General features: G+C 34.7%; 2 long non-coding RNA genes across 2 annotated transcripts; one reads left to right on the forward strand and one right to left on the reverse strand.

The window, feature by feature from the left end:
- Nucleotides 1–4,246: 4,246 nt before the first annotated feature.
- Nucleotides 4,247–10,798, reverse strand: LOC125344849. Its single transcript, XR_007209655.1, has 4 exons — nt 10,397–10,798; nt 9,531–9,564; nt 6,546–6,611; nt 4,247–4,783 (listed from the first exon to the last, which is right to left on the reverse strand). It is a non-coding gene; the product is annotated as an uncharacterized LOC125344849 (long non-coding RNA).
- Nucleotides 6,512–22,469, forward strand: LOC125344850. The gene is made up of 4 exons (XR_007209656.1): nt 6,512–6,635; nt 6,739–6,992; nt 8,265–8,267; nt 22,423–22,469. It is a non-coding gene; the product is annotated as an uncharacterized LOC125344850 (long non-coding RNA).
- The last annotated feature ends 1,519 nt before the right edge of the window (nt 22,470–23,988 follow it).

Raw genomic sequence — 23,988 nt, forward strand, 5'->3', positions numbered from 1 at the left:
GCCAAAAATAAAAAAAAAATAAAAAAAATAAACAAATTCTAAGCATGGTTGTATTTTATCACTGGTTCTTCATTAAAATGATTTATTTGTATTTTTATCTTTCGACTACACCCTAATTCTTCTCCGTTTGATCTTTAGAACATTTTCTATTTAAAATTAGTTTCATGGCTTGTGTGAGGGCTTATGCCCATAAGTCAGCTATCTACAAGGGAATTATGAGTCATGGTTTCAGACCAGCCTAAACTAACAGATGGTGAAATCCAACCTTAACAAATGTTCTGTATGTGACTGTACATTTCTGATTCCAGCTATACAAGAGGCTAAAGGTAGGAAGATCACAGTCTGGTGTTCACCTATTAATAACAATGAATAACTACCTTAAAAATCCCTACAGTCAAGAAGGGGCTGTGCCGTCGCTCCTGTGTGGAGTGTCTTCATACTGTGTCTTCTGCGTTCCCATCCCCAAATCATCACAAGCAAGAAAGCATGCTTCCAATGATAAGAATAGTGTAGCCAGGAACTGATGTTCATGCCTACACTCTTAGCTATTCAGAAAGCTCAGATTCAGAAGACAGTGATTCTAAGATCATGGGGGCAGAAAAGTCTGCACACCCCATATTTATTATAGCCTTTATAAAAGGGCTGAATGCTTGACTCATGTGACAGACTACAAGCAAGAAAGCAAAGTTGTTCAAACCCTACAAATAACAAACTTAAAAACAAACACAACGACTAGATAGTCTAAGCAATGATATAAATCAATTAGTTTTAGACATTTGATTAATTTGCTATTTTGTCACTGAATTATAAGATCCGATGAAATTATGAAATCATAAAACAGAACTTAAGAGATAATTTACCTTTTTTCTTCTTCTGGTGCTTCAATTTGAGCAAATGTTACCTGTATTTAAGATAAAATTAAACATAAGTATATCAAGTACTCATAAAATATTAATAAAAAATTTAGAAAACATTCTAAATAGTCTTTACAATCTGACAATCATAAAAATAAGCAACTTCCTGCGCTATCACTGTATCTCATCTGAATACACTGGATACTGTATACACTGGTATTAGGACTAGGGAAGGAAAAGAGAATATCAAAATTGAGAGATAAAGGATAAAAAGACAAACGACTCCAAAAGCAATACTTACAAAACCATTTGGTGTAAACCAACTGCACAACTCATGAGAGGAGAGGGGAAGGGGAAGGGGGGAGGGGGAAGGGGAGAAGTGAGGGAGAAGGTAACACATTGTACAAGAAATGTACCCATTGGGGCTGGGGATATGGCCTAGTGGCAAGAGAGCTTGCCTCGTATACACGAGGCCCTGGGTTCGATTCCCCAGCACCACATATACAGAAAATGGCCAGAAGTGGCGCTGTGGCTCAAGTGGCAGAGTGCTAGCCTTGAGCAAAAGGAAGCCAGGGACAGTGCTCAGGCCCTGAGTCCAAGGCCCAGGACAGGCCAAAAAAAAAAGAAATGTACCCACTGCCTTACGTATGAAACTGTCACCCCTCTGTACATCACTTTGACAATAAATAATTATTTAAAAAAGAATAAGCAACTTACAATCTAAGAAGCTATGACATTAAAATAAATGCAATAAAAATAGATTGCAAAATTATAATTCATATACCTCATTTATGAACACAGTTTATTCTTTTAGATAACAAAAAGCATTTTAAAGTGAACTATTATTTATCTAATTCCTTTAAATATTCTTTTTGAAGAGATTATATTTCTTGTGTATAATTTCCATTAGTGTTTTTAAACTTTATTACAATTTTAAATGCATATTGAGAATGTATCCTAAAATACATTTATTGAGCTATATGATAAAAAAAAAAATGTTGGAAGTGGCCCTGTGTCTCAAGTGGTAGAGAGCTAGCCTTGAACTGAAGAGCTCAGGGACAGCACCCAGCCCAAGAGTCCAAACCCACAAAACAAAAAGTTATGATACCTCTGACCTTAAAATTATAGTTTATAGTAATCGTTTTCTCTTCTGGACAGTAACAGATACTTGTTTGTCTATGGTACAAATGTTGATTCTTAGTTTTACACTCATCCTGAAATTGAACTCTGTTTCTTTTATGCAGACATAAACTGGCTTGAATTTACTCACCTACAATAAAGATTTCTGGATATTCCCCAGACTAATAGTTTTCCCTTAGGTACATTGCTAGCCTGCAATTCAAAGTTCTCTTCTGCGGCTGTTAGCAACAGAATGTGGTATGTGCACCATTTTCAGCCTAGTAAATGAAAATTGTTCAATTCTTCTTTATATTCTTTTCTAACAGCACTGTGAGTAGTCTCCTGGTGGCACAGTAGTTCACGTGTGTGAGAGCAAATATCTCATATGCCAGAGCGACTTCATGACTTTCTGTCCCTATTTTGAACTTCCTTAAACTATTAGCATGAAGAAAGGAACAGTTATCTCACAGAATGTGTACCGTGTGTCTCAGCTATGTGCTAACGTGACACAGTCTATGGAGACAAATTTAACCCAGAACTAAAAGTGAAATAATATATCCTTACTCAGCATACACAAAAACTGATTTCAAATAGCTCATTTTACCTTCACTATATTCTTGTGAATAATTATAATTCAATACTAATTAAGAGTTTGTAAATGATTTTGTTTAGTTACTAACAAAAATAATTTCCCCTTCCTTCTATTTTAGTTCTTTGAAATGAAAACCTTAAAATGAACTATTTTCCTAAAACATCCAGATAAACATGGCAGATCTTTTGCATCCTGTAATAGAAATCTAACTATTTTTCTATTATTCCTTTTAGATTTCTATGTCTAGTTGCACTGCATGATAATCTGGCAAGTGGTAAAGGCCAGATATAAGAGCTCAAAAACATATTAATAATAAGATGACCTCCATAGCCAGATAAGATTACTATAACAAACGGGAGTGTTATGGTAGAAAGGAAGACATGAAACAACGTTACATTTATCATGTACACAAGTCTTTTAAACTAGAGGTTGATAAAATAGAATCATCCATCTACCTTACTAAGATGCAATTCTTTTATTGAAAAAATGTAGATCTACATGTTCGTCCTCCTTAGCCTAAAATCTTTCAGTGCTCCTTCATTTTATGAATATTGGAGGACAAACAACTTTAGCACAAAATTCAAAAAGCCTTTATAAACTCCTACAAATCTACCTGTGCTTCACAGCCTAGGAAAGTGGTTCCCAGCAACACATCCAGTGTGGTCTTGCTTGCCCTTGAAGATGTGAAAAACATGCAGCCACCAGGCCACACAAAAACCCCAAATTATTTGGTACTCAATGAGACAACTCTTGGTACGGCTCTTGTCAGTTTGCTGCTGTCTGTCTGCCTATTGCGATAAGTTTGTGTGGCTTGAAAATGATGTTATAAATATATATCTCAGTGGCCTTTCAAACAAAAGGTTTCTCCATCTCTGAACAGGACAAAAGTAATGAGATGTCATTTCTTTGTGTGTGTGTGTGTCAGTTGTGAGGCTTGTACTCGGGGCCTGGGTGCTGTTTCTGAGCCTCTCTGTGCTCAAGGCTAGTGCTCTAACACTTGAACCACAGCACCACTTCTGGCTTTTTCTGAGTAGTTTATTGGACATAAGAGTCTCAAATACTTTTCTGCAGGGCTGGCTTTGAACCAGGATCTTCAGATCTCAGCCAACTGAGTAGCTAGGATTACAGGCCACCTGTGCCCAGCGATGAGATGTCATCTCCAAGACTGGTCGTCTCCCTCTCTAGTCTCTCACGCTCACTCTGCCCTTGCTTCTAAATTGATGTTCATTCATTTCAGCTTCTTGTCTTTAAGAAAGTACATGTCACAATTTGTTTTCTGTGACATCTGTCTAGCAGAACTATAGGTATCGGCATACATTTATGTCTTTATGCCCATACTAACTCTCAATTTTTATGTACTACTTGGAGGAAGCTAGGGAAAGTCATTGGTTTAATTGATACTTCAATGGGTACTGGTATCACTAATATGTTCCATGGATTTAGAAAAGCAAAATGTAGCAAGAACATAGAGCTATCTATGAAGTGCATACCTGCGTGTGTGTAATGTTACACATACTTTTGGCCTAGAAACAAATTAAACAAAGGGCTTGAATTTGGGGAAATTATTAAATTTCAAAAGCCTAAACATACCTGCAGAAAACCTTTGATAAAAAAAAACAGAAGCTTCTGAAACTACTGCACACAAAATAAATAACTAAAATATTTTAAGTATTTTTCCACATGGTTTTCCATTCATATTTAATTTTGTCCAGCATATTTTTTAGTCTTTGAAATCCTAACTTTTCTAGATTTCAAATCATAGGTATTAAAATCATCATTTAAAACTAATATATGAGGCTGGGCTCTGGTGGCTCATGCCTGTCATCCTAGCCACTTGAAAGACAGAGATCCAAGGACTGAAGGTGAAAGACAGCCCAAGCAGAAAAGACCATGTGACCCTTACATCCAACTAACCAGCAAGAAGCCGGAAGTGGCAGTGTGTGAGTAAAATAAGAAGCAATTAGGTGTTGTAGCACAAACTCTTCTCTATGCTGGTTAACTGCATCTTTTATTGTTCGAAGATGCGATCATTTGCCATTTGTCCAAGTGAGGGTTTAATGAATGCTGCCTTTGAGTCTCTCCTAAATGAGGTGTCACCTCTAAGTTGTCTCTTACTGGCCCCCATTCCCACCGATACCTTGCTCTTTGATTCACTCCGAAGAGATTCCATCTGAAACTTTAGAGCCCACTTAAGCTCTCTCTTGTTCTTCTCAGATTCCTATTTTTAAGAAAACAGTGTCAATCGTTTCTAGTGACATCTTATTTTCAATAGTACAACCTTCAGAAATCTGGATGCATTTATTCCCATATTTCCTCTCAACTTTCATTTGCTAATTTGAGGGAGCTAAGGAAAGTCATTGGTATAATTAACAGCTTCAGCATTTAACATTAGACGTTGTGCTAAAATAATTCATTTTAGAACTCTTTAACATTTGGATTTTAGTGGATGCAATGAATAGCACTACTAGAAATGATTACAAATAGAAAAAAAATTATATCTACAATATCAAAAATGAAAAAAATGTGAAGCGTAAATAATTCTACAGTAGCTCATGCCTGTAATCCTAGCTACTCAGGAGGCTGAGATCTGAAGTTCATGGTTCAAAGCCAGCCAAAGCAGGAAAGTCCATGAGACTCTTATCTCCAATTAACTACCAGAAAATCAGAAGTGGCTCAAGTGAATGAGCACTAGCCTTGAGCTGAAGAGTTCAGGGACAGCACCTAAGCCCTGAGTTCAAGCCCCACAACCGACCAAAAAGAAAAGATAGATAGATAGATAGATAGATAGATAGATAGATAGATAGATAGATAGATGAAGAAAGCAAACATGATAACCAAATTCAGAAATATCAGTATTAACATTTTATTTTGACCTCTTTAATTATTTGTAAATTATAGCTAATGTATATTTTTAAAATTTTTATCTATACTAAACCATGCAATACATACATAAGTTATTTTTATTAAATATCACATTGATACGTTTCTATGACAAACATAAACACCTGCCAGAATACGTAGCAGACTTATGTTTACTAATATGTTGGAATTTACCTAGAAAACTCCTTATACATGGAGACTAAGGCCATTTCAAAAGTTTTACTAGTCAAATGTCACATTGTATATATTAGTAACACATGTATTTTTTTGTTCTTTGTAATAATGCATTGTTTAATTGAATAAACCAGTCTTACTTATTTTTGTCTGATTATCAGATTCCTTTCTCCCTATAAGAATTTTGATATTCTCAGAACTAATTTTTTTATGCAAACCATTTTTACATCAATTTGAAACTATGGTAAGTTGAAATACTGTCGATATTCAGACTTGGAACCATCTATAATGCATTATTTCTTTATTCATAAAAAATTCTGATTTTCTGTTAAATGTGCTAAATTCTCTTTTGTATTGTTTTCTGAATTAAACAATTGAATAATCATTCATAAATGATAGATGTTTTAGAACAGAGTAAAATGTAGTCATGACTACATATACTCTATTACTACATGTCATATTTTAAGCTGTATCACTAATAGCTTTAGTAATCAATCTTATATTCTTTAGAACACATAAATTATATAGCATGAAAATAGTTATACTTTTGAGACCATATGAATAGCTTTATAACTATTTCAGTTTTTCTTTGTTTAGGTAATAATTGAAAAAAAGCAATAATAGCTAATCTCCTCATTGAACTCATCTTAATTGGGTGCTTTAGATTTTACTTTAAATTATATTGTCTATCCTTTGAAATAGAATACATTATTTAAATATGAAAACTCACTTTGAATTCAATTTGAATTACTCTATGTCAATGAATATTCCATTTTATTGCTATAAGAGTTTCAGTAAAGTAAAAATACTTTAAAACTCACAATGCATAATAAATATACAAATCCCTTTATATAACTAAATTGATTACTAAAACATGCATATTTTATCCATTTATAAGATCATTTAAGAAATATGGTATATTTTACCAATAAAGCACTTTGCAGTTGCTCCTTAAGGTTATTGTTCTCCTCTTTCAGAACATCTGCTTCTTTCTAGAAAGTAACAAAAGGTAGGAGGTATTTGGTTTGGTGTTTTTTTTTTCCAAATTTTTATTATCAAACTGATGTACAGAGAGGTTACAGTTTCATACGTTAGGCATTGGATACATTTCTTGTACAGTTGGTATTTGGTTTGAGTTACTTTAAATTTTACTTTGATTATTGTCCAAAATCTGTAAGTCGTCAAGATGATGATTTGAACATGAATATTTACTTGTGTACTCCTCAATTGAAATGGTGGATATTGGTTGAAATTACAGCTTCCTGCTGCTTTGCCAAATGTAAATAAGTCTCCAATCCTACTCAGTGCAATAAAGAATACTGATAACATTCATCTTAGTTAACCTACTACTGGTTTATTTCTCCACACTTCCTGTTATAACTGAACAATGAATTTTCTGAAATAGATGTTATTCCATGTCTGAGTTATATTTTTACTTTTATATTGATATCCATGCTGTTTTCTAACTCCATATTCATAGTTACTACAAGATACTTGTCTTTTATGTCTAGTATGTCAAAAATAATTGAGACCAGTATGTTTCCAAAGGGAGATAACATATTTCAGCATACAAATATTTCAGTAGCCTTAAAGTTGGAAATACAATCCCATGCATATTGCAATACATTATAATACATAAGATACAAGAAAGTTATACCATGGATTCTACAGAATGTAACTACTATTGCTGTTTACATTTTCATTATAGGTTTCACAGCTGGGAGAAAAGTAAATCATTTTAACAAAAAATATCTTTAAAAATTGTAGCATTGTGCTTAGAAAAATAAAAAAAGTTACAGGCACTTTAGAATAATGGGTCTTGAAAAAATTAGCAAATGGAAAAATAGTATTTGAGTTTGTATTTTAACTATTTTAGCCCCATCAATAAAAAGAAAAGTTCTTTGGACTATCTTTTGCAATCAGGGTATACTTTATAATTCAGTAAGCATGACTCATTTATTCCATACTTCTAAGTTCTCTGTTCTAAAGATAGAATTATAATAATAAGGATAGACCAATCAACTAGGATAGACCAATAGGTGTACATGCTTAAACATATGGGGGACCAAAATAAATATTTACATTTTCTAAAATTTTATATCACAAAATTTTTCTTTATTATGTCCAGAGGATAAACCTTCAGATGCTAACTCAATGCTTACATTGAATTGATACACTTCATTTAGATTACGTAAAATCTGAAAATTATATTAAATAGGAAACTATATTAGCCAAGATGGCAAATCAAGGCCGTCTTGGCGCTTTTCCAATACCAGCCATGACAGCTTTGGCAACTGACTCTAGATGATCATGAGACTGATTAGAAATGCACCAAGTTCCCAGCCTGAGGACGGAAATAATTCAGGAATAAGTAAACAGAAGTGCGTGCTTAGATTTATTTGCAGCAAAAAGTAAAACTACATCCCTGTGGAAGTGCATGAGATTTCAGCATGACCAAACAGTTTTGTCCACTGAGGTGTAGTACTTACCTAAAATTGCAATTTCCAGTTTCTGCCAGTTTGAAATTCAAATAGCAAGATATATCTTCGTAGTGAGTGACTAATGTGCTAAAATTCAGTATTGGATAAAGATTTGGAGACACCTAGAGATTCAGTGCTGCTTCACAGGAGAAATTCAGGAAGCAGGCAGTGCGGACACCTAAGACCTGGGAACCACCTGCTTGTCCCCCTCCATGAGTCCAACAAGAAAGATGCGGAGGGCGTACCGGAGCCCAGGGCTCTAGTTGATGGCTGAGGGTGCATGGACAAAGAGCCAAGCACTGCATTCCTACCCTAGAGAGCTGGCCAGGCCACAGTGGCAGGGAAGAGCTCAGCTTGCAGCTGAGCTTCAAGTCAACAGGAACATGGATTGAAGGCGTGCACCCCAGTTCAGAGACCTGCCTAAGTTATAGCAGTGAGCAAAAGACTTGCTTTCCAGGAGGGCTTCCAGAAAGTAAGGAGAGGTGCTGAACATCTAGATACTAAATGGAAGATGGTAGAAGAAATCAAGGAAACACAATACCTTCTAAAAACAACAACCATTCGATAAAAGAAAGAAAGCTAATATCACAGAATGGACTCATAGATCTGCTAATAAAAATACTTGATGAAAAGAGAAATTATCCACAAGATATTTCATGAATGCAATGGTTGAAATCAAAGACGAATGAACAAATGCATGGAGAACACAAAAGAAAAAATAAATTAATTCCAAGAGATTGCAAAAGAGTTCAATGGATGGAACTAGGGAAGTGAAGGTGAACATCAAAATGGAGAGACAAAGGGTAAAAGGCGAACCAATTCCAAGAGATGGAAACAGGAAGATTTTATTGTTGTTATGTTTAATGTACTAGGTGAATTTCCTTTGGCATGCCCCCTGTGGTCATTTTATATGATTTTGGTACACTGAATATTGCATATATGTTTATCTGAACAAGGGAAGGGAAAGAAAAATGAGGAAGGGTGTAACAAATAAGACAAGAAATGTACTCATTACCTTTTTATGTAACTGTACCCCCTCTGTACATCATCTTGTCAATAAAATTTAATTTAAAAAAAAGGCAAACCAATGCAACAGAAATACTTACAAGACAATATGCTGTAAACCAACTGTACAACTCAGGGGGGAAGGGAATTTCAGAGGAGGGTGGGTTGGAGAAAAATGAGGGAGGAGGTAACAAGTTTGATAAGAAATGGATTCACTGCCTTACATATAAAACTGTAACCGCTGCATACACCATTTTGACAATAAATAAATGTTTCTGTGTAGAACTGCAGCAGTGATTCTCATTAATGTGTGCAATTCATACATATTAAAAACTATAGCTGTAAGAAAGGGAAGGAGAGAGGAAAAGGAAGGGATGAGGATTAGATAGTAAAAGAGAAAAGAGAGAGACTCAAAGTATATTTTACTTGAAGTTGAAGAAATTCTTCTGGAGATATCTTCCTGTAAGTAAAAATATTTAAAGTGTATTATGATATTTAAAATTTTAATTTAAACTGTTATGAATAAATTAAACTTTTGAAGAAATTATTTAAAGTCTATTCATTCTGTATTATTATTAAATAACAGACAACTGCATACTTTTTCACAAGATAAGCTTTCATTGGAATGATGAAAATATAAATTGACTGAGATTTTTAAACTATAATATTCACCTTTCTTTCTGAACATGCTTCTTTAAGTCAAAGATCAAATCATATATTCAATTAATTTCTTTCTAGAAATTATATTAACATATAAAGATTGAATTAATAGCTTCCTTATGCAGCCGTATTTTATATTAAAATTTAGTTAGGTGAATTCAAACTGCAAAACGTATTTATAAAACTAATGTCAGTAATCAATAAAACCATTTTAAAATACAAAAATAAAAATACTGATTTTATAAAGACAATTATAATTAAAACTAGAGTAAAAACTTTTTCCGGATATTTGACTTGGAGAACTCTTAGGTCACAGAATATTTACTAACTGATTGAGGAACTAAAGAAAATCCTTTATCAAAGTATTATTCAAAGACTTATTTCAACTTACCTAATCAAATGCCTATTGCTGCTAACTCTTCTCTAATATTTTATCCTCTTGAGCTTTTTCCCATAATTATACCCCATTTTCTTATAAAAGTAAGTATTTTACAATTTTACAATGTTTATACAATGTTTTACAATGTTTATAAAACTTCTAATGAGGTAAGTTTGCATAACCATATGTTCATCTTAAAAATGCAATCATGAGTCATCAAGGAAAAACATTATCCTGCATATTTATATCTTACCATTTTGGGGCCTGGGGTTTTTTTGTTCCTGTTTTCTTCTCACTTTTCTTTGCTTGGACATTCTTGTTTGCCTTTTTTTTCTGTATAATGTTACATTTTCCAGAAATAAATGGTTAATGTTATAAGTTAGAGTAAAATATATGATAATATACATTGCTAAGATTTCCATACTTTACTTGGAAAATTACTCTGGCATCTCAAAAAAAATTATCTGCCTAGGAGCAAAACAAATGACACAGACTGAATGTTTCCTAACTGCAATATTGAATGTAAATTTTACGTAAGTTAATGTGCTCTAAATAATAACATTTCTGTAACAGATGACAGCCACTTCTCTGCAATGGGTGAAATTGCTTCCTGAAATTCAGATCGGTGTGCCAACACATCAAAGAAAGCCTGCAGAATGCATGAGGGGAAGGGGTTAAGCGCACAGCATAGCCTCCTCCATACATTTCATAGAGCAGAAAAACCAATGCGCAGCTCTACCTAGTTAGATGATTTCTGATATGCAGGTTGCCCGCTCCTTCTCCATTCCGTGGGAGGTGGTGCATGGCCATTCCGAGTTGGTGGAGCCATTTGTCTGGTTAATTCCCATCATGAACGAAGGAGACTCTGGCATGCTAACTAGGTACGCGACCCCCAACTTCTTAGGGGGACCAGTGGCAGTTCGGCCACCCGAGATTGAACAATAACCAGTCCGTGGGCGCCCGTAACCCGTTGAACCCCATTTATGATGGGGATGAGCTATTGCAATTATTCCCCGTGAAGGAGGAATTCCCAGTAAGGGCGGGTTATAAACTTGCCTGGATTAAGCCCCTGCCTTTGTCCACACCGCCCATCAGCTACTACCAATTGGACACACAATGCAAAATACTCTGTTTGAGACAGGATCTGTCTGTGTAGCTACATCTGATCTCACACATGGAATCATTTTGCCTCTGCTTATTAGATGCTGGTAATACATCACTGTGTCTACCTAACTAATTGTGATTATTTTCTACTGGAAAGTAGAATTCACGAATTGAAGACAGATTAGATATTAGATACTATACAGACATAAGAAACAATTACCCTGAACAAATCCAAGAAACAAAAAAGGAGTTTGCAGACACTTCAAGACGCAATCAGAAGACCTAATTTTAAGACTGATGGGTATTGAGGAAGGAGATAGGAAAGGGATCAGGAACATATTTAACAGAATTCTAGCAGACAACTTTCCAACCATCCAAAGTGATAGGCGCATTAAAATAGAAGCCCTTAGAACTCCAAACAGGACAGAGCAGAATACAACATCCCACTGCCAAATTATAATCCACAGATAATCAATAGAGACCAAAGAAAGGATCCTTAAAGATGTCAGAAAACAGAAAACCAGAAAACCAGTCAGAATAACTACAGGTTTCTCAGCCAAAACCATAAAAGCAAGAATAGCCTAGAATGATGGATGCCAGGCCTTAAAGACAACTACCAACCAAGAATATTGTATCCAACAAACTCTCCTTCATAACTGAGGGAAAAATTAAAACATGGTTTCTCTTCACCAAACTAGCACTGAGGATACTTAATGATATCATACATATAGGAAACCACAAGAACTCTGTAGTAGCAGAGAAAAGCCCCATACCAAAGAATAGGATAAATACAATAAGAAAAAATGAGGGAGACCATAAGTGGATAACATGGTTGGAATTACCAAACACTACTCAGTTCTAAATCTCAATAATAATGAAATTAAGTCTGTGATTAGACAACATAGATGGACCAGTTTGATCAACAAGGAAGACCCATCCATCTGCTTTCTTTAAGAGTCACATCGTGCCCACAAAAACAAAAATATTCTGAATTTAATAGGCTGAAATAAAATCTATCAAGCGCATGGCCCCCATAAAACAAGCCAGAGTATTAATACCAACATTAAATAAAATAGTCTTCAAAGTAAAATCAATTAGGAGAGACAAAGAAAGAAATCACATATACTGATAAACGGATCTGTCGTCAGGGAGTATGTATCAATTCTAAATACCTCTATACTAAATGCTGGTGCACCCAACTTGATCAAACAAATACCACTCAACCTAAAACACACATAGGTCCAAACATATTGATTGTTGAGTGCCAGGGTCTCTAGCCCCCTCCCCCCTCCCCACCCCCCACCCCCCACCCCCACCCCCCACCCCCCACCCCCCACCGACCCATGGGAGAGACGGGGAAGGCATGCCCCAACCGGATGAGCCAAGAAAGGAAAAGGGTTGGCAGGCCGCCCGCACCCAGCCCTCCCTCACCAGAGGACAATCAGACGCCCTGGGAGTCAAGTTGGCACAAGATCTCATTAATTAGGGAAGTGCGTGCCACTAATATAAGGCACAGGAGCCAATCAGGTCTAAGATCAGCAGGAAGGGGAAGGATGAGCTGTCCATCAAGCGCAGAACGGGGGGTCACCGCCCACAGAACCGCCTCCAGGTTAGAACCAAAGACACTTGTAGCAGCTGAGCATTGTTGTTAGGCGCCGCCATCTTAGCCACACGTGGCCCCAAGACTGAGAAATAGGCAGGCCAGCTAATAGACTTCCATGTGTGCCCCACAGATGAGGACATTAATACATCACTGTCACCTCTGGATAGATCATCCCAGCAAAAACTCAACAGACAAACCTCAGAACAAAATAATTGCATTGCCAACCATGCTTAAGAGACACCTACAGAATAGTTCACCCAGCAGCATCAGAATAAAAAGTCTCCGCAGCTCATGGAACACTCTCCAAAGTAGATCATACTTTAGATCACAAAACAAATCTCTGCAAAATCAGAAAAACTGAACTTGTTCCCCACATTTTGTTAGATTAAAACAGAATAAAATTAGAGCTCAATACCAAAAAGCATCACAGAAAATTCTCTAACTCGTGGAAATTGACCAAGGCATTGCTGAGTCACCAGTGGAGTGGATCACTGAAGAGATCAGAATGGAAATTCAAACATTTATGTAATTTAACAAAACATGAACACAAAATACCATCCCCTCTAGGACACAGCAAAAGCAGTATCAGAAGAAATAGTGTAGATCTGAATGCCCACAACAATAAATTGGAGAAATCTTAAATCAGCAATGTAATGCTGCACTTTAAGCAGAGGAACACGCCAAACCACAAGACAGAAACAAATAATCAAAATTAAATCAGATATAAACAAATTAGAAACTAAACATAGAAAATATTTAAACATATAAAATAAAAGTTTGTTTTTTTAAAAAATTAACAAAATTGACAGAATCTTAGGAAAGCTAACCTAACAATAGATACTCCCAAATAAATAAAATCAGAGATGAAAGCAGGAACATCAAGACAGAAACAATCAAGAGTCAGAATATTATAAGGGAATATTTTGCTTACCTTTATGGTAACAATGGAAGAATTCCTATGAATACTGATATACCAAAACTAAAACAAAATTTAAACCAATTAAATAGACATATAACAAGTAATGAAATATAAAAGACCTCCTATCCAAGAAAAACCTAGGACTAGAGAGATTCATGCCAAGTTCTATAAGGCCTTCAAAGGAGAGCTTACTCCAATACTCTTCTATTTCTTTGATTAAATTGAAAAGAAAAGATCACTATCAAATTAATTCTATGAAGCCAGCATAACTCTTATCCCTAAACCGGATAGGGACTCATCGAAGAAAAAGATCCATCTCTTTGATGGGCATTGATGCGAAAGTTCTCAATAAAATTCTGGCCAGCCAATTCAAGAAAAAACAAAAATTATACACTATGATCAAATAAGATTCATCCCAGGGTTGCAAAGTTGGTTCAATATACACAAGTCAATTAATGTAAGCCAACTCAACAGCAGAAAGGACAGGAACTATATGATCATCTCAGTAGATGCATAACAAGCATTTGAGTTGTTTTTTTTTGTTTTTGGTTTTGGGTTTTGTTTTTTTTTTTTGCCAGTCCTGGGCCTTGGACTCAGGGCCTGAGCACTGTCCCTGGCTTCTTTTTGCTCAAGGCTAGCACTCTGCCACTTGAGCCACAGCACCACTTCTGGCCGTTTTCTATGTATGTGGTGCTGGGGAATCAAACCTAGGGCTTCATGTATGGGAGGCAAGCACTCTTGCCACTAGGCCATATTCCCAGCCCCCATAACAAGCATTTGAAAAGATTCATCGCCCCTATATGATAAGAGCTCTGGACAAACTAGGAATCTGGAACATTCCTCAATATAAGAGAAACTGTATATGACAAACTTAGAGCCAACATTCTGCTAAGTGGCTCAAAGTTAAACCATTTCCTCTAAAATCAGGAATGGGACAAGGATGTCTACTCTTGCGCTCCTCTTCAAAATAACACTGGAATTTCTAGCTAGAGCAATAAGACCAGAAGAAAACATAAAGTGGATCCAAAAAGGGAAAGAAGAATTAAAGTTATTCCTCTGGCAGAGGACATAAGCATGTGTGCAAAGAACCCAGTAGATTGCTCTTCCAAGTTACTGGAGCTGATCCAAAACTTTGCAAAGTAGCAGAGCATAAGATTAACCCACAAAAAATCAGTAGCTTTTCTGTATGCTGACAATAGGAAGAGTGAGACAGATATCAGAAAAAATAACTCCATGTGTAATAGCCTAAAAAATACATAGGGATTGACTTAACCAAAATGTAAATTCTATGATGACAATCTTTAAAAACCTGAAAAAAAAGCAGATTTAAAGCAGATTTAAGGAAATGGAAAGCCTCCTATACTCCTGGATTGGGAAGATTAGCAGCATGAAAATGGTAATAGTGCCCAAAGCTATCTACAAATTCAATGCAATACCCATCAAAACTCCATCACATTCTTCAATGATATACAGGAAGAAATAAAAAAATTCATATAGAATAATAGAAGACCCTGAATAGCAAAACTGAACACTAGGATATGATCATATAAAATGATGCCTATCAAAATAAACTGCAAGAAATAGAAGCACAATTTTTTGTGGTTTTTGTTTAACTTTCTTTCTCTTTCACTTTTTCCCTTTTGTCATGGTTTTTAATTTCTGGACCTTTTGTATGTAAGTTTATCTGATTTGTGGGAGGCAAAAGGAAAACACAGGAATGGTGAGACAAAGTGTGAACTAATGCAGCCAGGGATACTCACTAGACACTATGTTTAAAAAATGAACTATAAAACTTGTGGGGTTTAGGAGAGAGAAAACTGGGAGCAAACAAGAGCAGGAGTGATATTGATTGACTATATTTTGGAACTTTCATTCTCTGAGAAGAAGATATCATCATTTTAGATTTTTGTCATTATTGAGACGTACTGTAAAACATCCTAAATGTTTATTCCTATCCTAGAATAATGTCTGAGATTAAACTATATATCATTTCAGACATTAAGCTTTTCAGATATTAAAACTTTACTAACCTCAGTCTTCAAGGTTTGTAGTTCACTTTGCAGCGTTAATTTCTCCAGTGTTAACTCTTCAAAATTGTGTTCCATATCTTTATATTTCTAAAAGCAAATATTAAGTAATAACGATGGCTAAAAATCTCAATATTGAAGAGATATTTGGATAATACTTAAGAAAATCTCACTAATACGACAGAACAATGAAACATTGGTATTAATTTTAATGAAAGTTGTCTAGTGAAGCTATTACTGGACTTGAATAAGGACAAGAAACTAAAACTGGTAAACAGTAGACCTACTCAGAAGACTATGGACATTGCAAGTTATTTCAAAAGTATTTATTAGTAATCATGCCTAGGAAATTCAAAAGAACATGAAACATTCTAATGTACACATTTGTTGAAGTTTCTTGAAGAAAATATATTAACCATTGGATTTCTATTTAGGATGGTGTTAAATGGCACGAGTTTCTTATGACTCAAGTACAAAGTGGAAGATTATTCAACACTAGAGGGAAAATACTGTCCTAATATCCAATGCATATGAAGAAAATTTCTTAGGATATGCAATAGCCTATCATATGAGAGGTTGGATTGGAATGAATGGGGAGAATAATGAAAATAGTGACATTGATCAAGATGTATTATATTCATAAACTCACTTATTAAATGGGAACTCCTTAACAGAGCCATTTAACTATAATAAAAAACACAATTTTAAAAGTGCAATTTCAACCAGGTGCTGGTGGCTAATGCCTATAATCTTAGCAGCTCAGGAGGCTGAGTTCTGAGGATCTTGGTTCAAAGCCAGCCCAGGAAGGGAAATCTGTGAGACTCTTATCTCCAAATAACCACCAGAAAACCAGAAGTGGCATTGTGTTTCAAAGTGGTAGAGCACTAGACTTGAGAGAAAAAGCTCAGGGACAATGCCCAGGCCCCAAGTTCAAGCCACAGGACTGACAAAAAAAAGTCCAATTTTAAATTGAACTTTTAAATTAAAATATATACTTATATACTTACAGCTTCTAACAACTCTTGGTCCAGTAGAGCACTGAAAAACACACAATGTTTACATGCACACAAATACATTGTAACACACTTATATGTTTTACAGAGTGTTTTAAATAATATAAAAGTTAGAGTACATTTTAAGTACCATGGATGATATGAAATCTTAGCATAGTTTTGAATTGCATTTCCTTTATGGCTGAGAATATGGAACATTTTTCATGTATCTAGTAGCCGTTTACAATTCTTCTTCTGGAAACTATTCACATCATTTACTCACTCATTAAATAGATTGTTAGACTGTTCTGTGGTCATTTAATTTTCTGAGACCTTTGTAGATTATGGCATCAGTGGTCTCTGTGACGAAAAGCTGGTAAGGCTTTTCTCCAATTTTCTGTGTTCTATTGTTACTAGTAATTGCTTATTTTGATTTGCAGAGGTTTTCTCCTTTGATATAAAGCTATTCATCAGTTCTTGCTCTAATTCTCTGGACAATTAATAACTTATTCAGAAATTAATTCTATATGCCGATATGCTCGAGTTTTTTCATTCCATCATAAAAGTTTTAAGTTTTGTATTAATTTTTTGCAACAATTTTGGGTTGATTTTTTTCACAAGAGTTATGTGAGAGCTATGTATCAGTATTTCTAACACCCTTTGTTAGTGACTCTGCTTTTCTCCACTTTTTGTTGTTTTCCCCAGGTTTGGGGTAATTTTTTTACAAAGATCAAGGGCTGTATTCTGTACATTTACTTCTAGGCTAAATGTTATCTTCTTTTCTTTTAGTTTTGGTGACAGTACAGTGCTGTTTTTATCAATATGAATCAAGAGTACAAATTTCACTATGAGAAAAAATAATAGATGAGGTGAATATGACCGAAGTATACTATATGCAAAGTATGAAGCTTCCATGACAAGAATAATCTCACTATGTAAAATAAAATACACAAATAATAAATGAAGAATGAAGATTTATTTTTGAAAAGAATCCATATAAATTTGTATATGTAAGTATAAACAACCAACATTTATGATCATTTTAATATTTCTTTTCTTTTTTGCCAGTCCTAGGCCTTGGACTCAGGGCCTGAGCACTGTCCCTGGCTTCTTTTTGCTCAAGGCTAGCACTCTACCACTTGAGCCACAGCGCCACTTCTGGCCATTTTCTATATATGTGGTGCTGAGGAATCGAACCCAGGGCTTCATGTACATGAGGCAAGCACTCTACCACTAGGCCATATTCTATTTCTTATGTTCTCAAAATATGATAAAACACATACAAAATTCACCATCTTTGACATTATAACCAAAAACCTAGAACTTGCTAATTCCGTTATTTATTAAACTTCAATTCCACACTTCCTAAGCCTTTCACTTCTTGGAAGCCATTGTTAGGTTTTCTGTCTTTATGAATTTTTACTTGGTGCCTAATGTAAAGAAAAGTCATACATTATTTGTCCTTCTGTGACTGGTGTAGGGAACTTACTTTGAGGTCCTCAAATTTTATTTGAAAAAACATGTATCTGAATTTCTTTAACACTAGCCAATAATCCATTGTTCATATATATCAGATATATAACATGATATATTTGAATACACATGATAAATGACATATATGTTTGTGGTATTTATGAATGCATATCACATAATGATGTATCCTGGAGGTATCATGAATATATACATATTATATGTATATGATAATGTGCTTATAATACATAGTCTAATGTATGTGTACATTATTACTGTATATTAATTATTAATGTATTATACATTGTATAATATGTACATATTTTATTTTGATTTTCCATTTACCCATTTGGGGCCACTTGGATTCTTTACACCTTTTACAGTGAAATGAGTATGCAAAAAAAATTTTTGAAGCCCATTTTCAATATTTTTGGTGTAAATATTTACAGAACAGTATCCAGAGTATGTAATATTTGGCTTTTAATTTGGAGAGAACATCATACCATTTCTGAAAAGCAGATAGTTTGTATTCTATTTCACATTCTATATGTTTGTAATTTTAAATTTAAAATTATATGTCACATAAAATATTAAGTATGCTAAGATATAATATATAACAATGTATATATTCATAAATTGTTTTAAGAACATTAAATATTTGGTGGGTACTTTATTTTCTTCATGTCCAATATTTCTACAGTAAGTATATACTAGACGTAATCATTGAAAATATTAATTTTAAAATCTTACCTCTCTAATTTCTTCAGCAGCATCTCATACATGTCAACCATCATCTTCATTCGTTTAGAAGCTGAATGAGCAGGTTCTACCATCAAAATAAATAAGCATAAAGTTGGTAAAATGGCTGAGGCGATAGCTCTGCCCTCATATAGCTCGTTAGAGCTGTGAAAACTAAATAAATATAGAGAGGACAGGAGGGCCACATACTAAAGAACAAACAACTTCTGAGTACACGATTATATGCAAGGCTATACATTATTTGAATCTTCTTAATTCTCAAAATAACTCATAGACAGAGCTATACTTGCCATTTTGAAATGAAGACATTCAGCCTCAGATACGCAATATAAACTTTTAAAAACTATGCAGCTGGAAAGTGACCAATGGGTTAAATTCAAATGTGTAAAAGAATAAAAAAATATAGATAAAGAATGATCATTCTAATAGGGTGAACAGACATCTCAATGTTGGTTTCATTTGCATTTTCTTTATGGCCAGAAATGTTGAATATTTCTTCATGTGTCTATTGGCCATTTTCAATTCTTCTGAGAAGATTCTTTAGTTCCTTAGCCCATTTATTGATTGAGTTGTTGGTTTTCTAACAATTTAATTTTTAAACCCATTTGATTGCCAAAGGTTTTTGGTGTTGTTTTTCATTTAGTGGTGTATTTTATTCAAAAAAACATGCCTAAAATATCTCACTATGAAGTCAATATTAAAATAAGTGATCAGGTATTTTGCATTCTTATATTTGCATAAATCTTTAAAATGTTTTATTGTTATTATAAAGGTGGTGTACAGAGTAGTTAAAGTTACATGTGTGAGGTAAAGAGTACCTTTATAAACGATGAAAGCCCTTCCCTCACTCTCTCTGTTTTCCCTTCTGTTCTTACTGACAAGTTGTATAGTTCATTCACAACATAATGCCCAATGAGTTAGTCCAAACTAAGCTGTCTCCAAAGAAGCAGAGTGTTGAAGGTCCCATTAGGCTTTCACTTCTAGAGAGTCATACCAAGTAAGCTATAGTTATGCAGAGAAAAGGGGAAAAAATTATAAATTGCTGGCATAAGAAGACAGAATTAGGGGGCTGGGGATATGGCCTAGTGGCAAGAGTGCTTGCCTCGTATACATGAGGCCCTGGGTTCAATTCCCCAGCACCACATATACAGAAAATGGCCAGAAGTGGCACTGTGGCTCAAGTGGTAGAGTGCTAGCCTTGAGCAAAAAAAAGCCAGGGACAGTGCTCAGGCCCTGAGTCCAAGCCCCAGGACTGGCCAAAAAAAAAAAAAAAGAAGAAGACAGAATTAGGAAGAGTAAAAGTCTCCCTCCTTGCAGATATCATGCTCCTGTATTAAATTAAAAAAAAAACAACATAAATTCTTCTCCCAAGTTACTCAAGCTGAACCAAAGCTTTTTCAACATAGCAGGGTATAAAATTAACCCACAAAAATCAGTACCTTTTTCTGTATACCATCTATGAGAAGAGCAAGACTGAAATCAGGAGAGCAACACCATGTGTAATAGCTTAAAACAAAGTATATCTAGGAAATAATTTAACCAAAGATGTGAAGGACTTCTATGATGAAAAATTTTAAAACCTGAAAAGGAAACTAAATTTAAGAAAATGGAAAGCCTCTCATGATCTTGGATTGGAAGGATTAATATTGTGAAAATGCCAATACTGCCCAAAGCTATCTACAAATCCAATGCAATACCCATCAAAATCCCATAATACTTTTCAATGATATAGAGGAAGCAATACAAAAAATTTATAGAATAATAGAAGACCCTAAATAGCAAAACTAAACATTAACAGGAAGAATAGTGCTGGAGCAATGTCAATATCAAATTTCAAACTCTTATTACAAAGCACTGATAATAAAAAAAAAAAGCACAGTTCTGGCACAAGTATAGGCCAAAGGACAAAGGAATAGAATAGAAAACCCAGAAAAGAACCCACAGACCTAAATATTTGATAAGGGAGACAAAAACACTGGATAGGAAAGACAGCCTCTTCAACAACTGGTGCTGGCAGAATTGGCTATACACATGCAGAAAACTGAAGTTATGTCCTTATATATCACCTTGCACCTGAATCAATTCCAAATGAATCAAAGACCTCAATATAAGACCAGACACTGAAAATATTATAGGAAGGGATAGGCAAAATACTCAGGCTCCTAAGTAAAGATTCAAAATCACAACAAATCAAAGAAAGGATGGATAAATGGAATTGCATCAAACTGAAGAGTTTCTGCATGGCAAAGGATATAGATAACATAGAAAGAACACAGAATGGAAACAATTGCTAGCTATGCATAAGACAAGGGCCTCATATCTAAAAATTCTTAGAACTCAAAAAATTAACCACCTCTTAAAACAAATCCTCAAATAAACAACCCCATTAATAAGTGGGCTAAAGACTTGAAGAGAGACTCCTCAAAGGAAGAAGCAAGAATGGCTTATAAACAGATGAAGACATGTTCAATAGCTCTAGCCTTAAAAGAAATGAAAATCAAAACAAAATTGAGATTCTACTTCACCCCAGATAGGAGGGACATTATAGAAAACTAACAATAAGAACTGCTGGTAGTGATAAAGGGAACTCTATTATACTGATGGTGGGAATGTAAACTTGTTCAACTACTCCAGAAAGCAGTATGGAGGTTCCTCAAAAGACTAAACGTAGACCTCCCTTATGACCTAACAATCTCCTGGACATTTACCCAAATGATCACAAACAAGGCCCCACTAAAGCTACCAGCACAACCATGTTCAATGCAGCATTATTTACCATAGCTAAGATATGAAAACAACCCAGATGCCACTCAGTACACGAATGGACCAAGAAATTGTGGTATATGTACACAATGCAATTCTATGTGTCTATCAGAAAGAATGACACTGCCCCATTAATAAGGAAATGGAAAGTCTTGGGGGAAAAAATCAGATTAAGTGAAGTAAGCCAGACCCAAAGAGGTATAGGGTCCATGGTTTTCCTCACTGGTAATACTTAGCATTTATCTAGGATAGTCCTAGCAGAAGATCACAGTAGCTCAATAGCTATGCATATATATGATCATATAAGATGATGCTAAGTGAAATGAACTCCAAGATATGGAAATTAGGTTTTTCATTGTTTTTGTTTTTTTCAATGTACTATGTGAAATTATTTCCTTTTCCTTTTCTTTATCTTTCCTATGGTTTATCCCCTGTTGTCACCATATTTGATTTTGGTGCCCTGGGTATTGTACATAAGTTTATCTGAATTAGGGAAGGAAAGGAGAACATCAAAATGATGAGACACTGATAAACCAATGCAACAGTGATACTCACAAGACAATATGTTAGAAATAAACTGTACAACTTGGGGGGTCTGGAGGAATGGAAAAGTGGGAGAAAAATGAGGGAGGAGGTAACAAGTTGGACAAGAAATATACTCACTACCTTACACATGTCACTGTAACCCCTCTGTACATCACCTTGACAATAAATTTTAAATAAGTAAGAAAATAACAAGCACACACACACACACACACAGAGAGAGAGAGAGAGAGAGAGAGAGAGAGAGATCCTGTATAATTTCTCATTTCCCAGTATATTATTCTTTTACCCTCCAGCATGTTTACTTATACATTTATGGGTACATTCTGTTTACCACCAATGAGGGAAACCATGCAACCTTTGTTTCTCTGGGTCTGGCTTACTTCACAAAATACAATTTTTTCAAATCTTTCCATTTTCTTAAGAATGGTAAATATCATTTTTTCTGATGGATGAGTAGAATTCCATCGTATGTATATATACCATCTTTTCTTGATCCATTCATCCACTGGTTTCAAGTCTTGGCTATGGTAAATAACGTTACAATGAACATGGTTGTGCTGATAGGTTTAGTTTATTTAGCCTTTTTCATGTTCTCTTGGATAAATGCTCAAGGATGGATGAAAGACCAGATGAATAGGATTCCATGAGGTTTTGAATCTCTGCTCATTAAAAAAAAAAAAAGATTGATCCATAGTTCTCTTTGTTATTTAATCTCTGTCTGGTTTGGGGATTAGTATGATGCTGTCTTCATAGAATAATTTGGTTGTGATCTCTCTTTTCCTATTTCATGGAAAAATTTGATGAGTATTGATGTTGGTTCTGTTTTACAGTTCGGATAGAATTCAGCTGTGAAATCATTCGGGGCCTGTACTTTTCCTTGTTGGGATTCTTTTTTATTGGCTTTTTAACTTCATTACTTATTATGGATCTGTTTCGGTGGTTTATAGCTTCAGTTTTATTACATTAATTTTATCTATGAATGCATCCATTTCTGTCATATTTTCCAGTTTGCTGGCATAAAGATTTACAAATTCTTCCCTTATAACATTTTGAATCTTACACATATCTGTTGTTATGTTCTCTTCCTCATCTCTGATTTTGTTTATTGTCTTCTCTTCTTCCTTCAATCAGGTTTGCTAAGGGCTTATCAGTTTTGTTACTTAAAAAAAAGCCTACTCTATTTTGTTCATTTATTATATATATGTTTTAATATCTCCTTTATTTCTGATTTAATCATTAGTATTTATTTTTATATGCTGGGTTGGGGATTGACTTGTTCTTGATTTTCTACAATCTTGAAGTTAGACATCAGGGTACTAATCTGATATTTCTTTAGTTTGTTAATATAGGTATTCATAGCTATGAACTTTCATTGAGCAATGTTTTGTTCAATTTCCTTTAGTTTGAGTGTTTTCTCTAGTGACTTTGGCTGTTAAGCTCTAATTTTATTCCATTATGTTCTGACAGGTTACAAAGGGTAATTTCAATTAGCATAAGGACTGCCATAAGGAATTTGTATTATATAGCTACTGAGTAAAATATTCTGTAGGCACTTATTAGATCCACTTGTCCTATGTAACCAATTAAATGAGGTTTCTTTGCTGAATTTTGACTGGATGATCTATCTATTGATGACAATGGTGTATTGGAGCTCACATCACT

Source organism: Perognathus longimembris, unplaced genomic scaffold (genome assembly GCF_023159225.1).
Source record: "Perognathus longimembris pacificus isolate PPM17 unplaced genomic scaffold, ASM2315922v1 HiC_scaffold_4546, whole genome shotgun sequence".
In the NCBI taxonomy this organism is placed as follows: domain Eukaryota; kingdom Metazoa; phylum Chordata; class Mammalia; order Rodentia; family Heteromyidae; genus Perognathus; species Perognathus longimembris.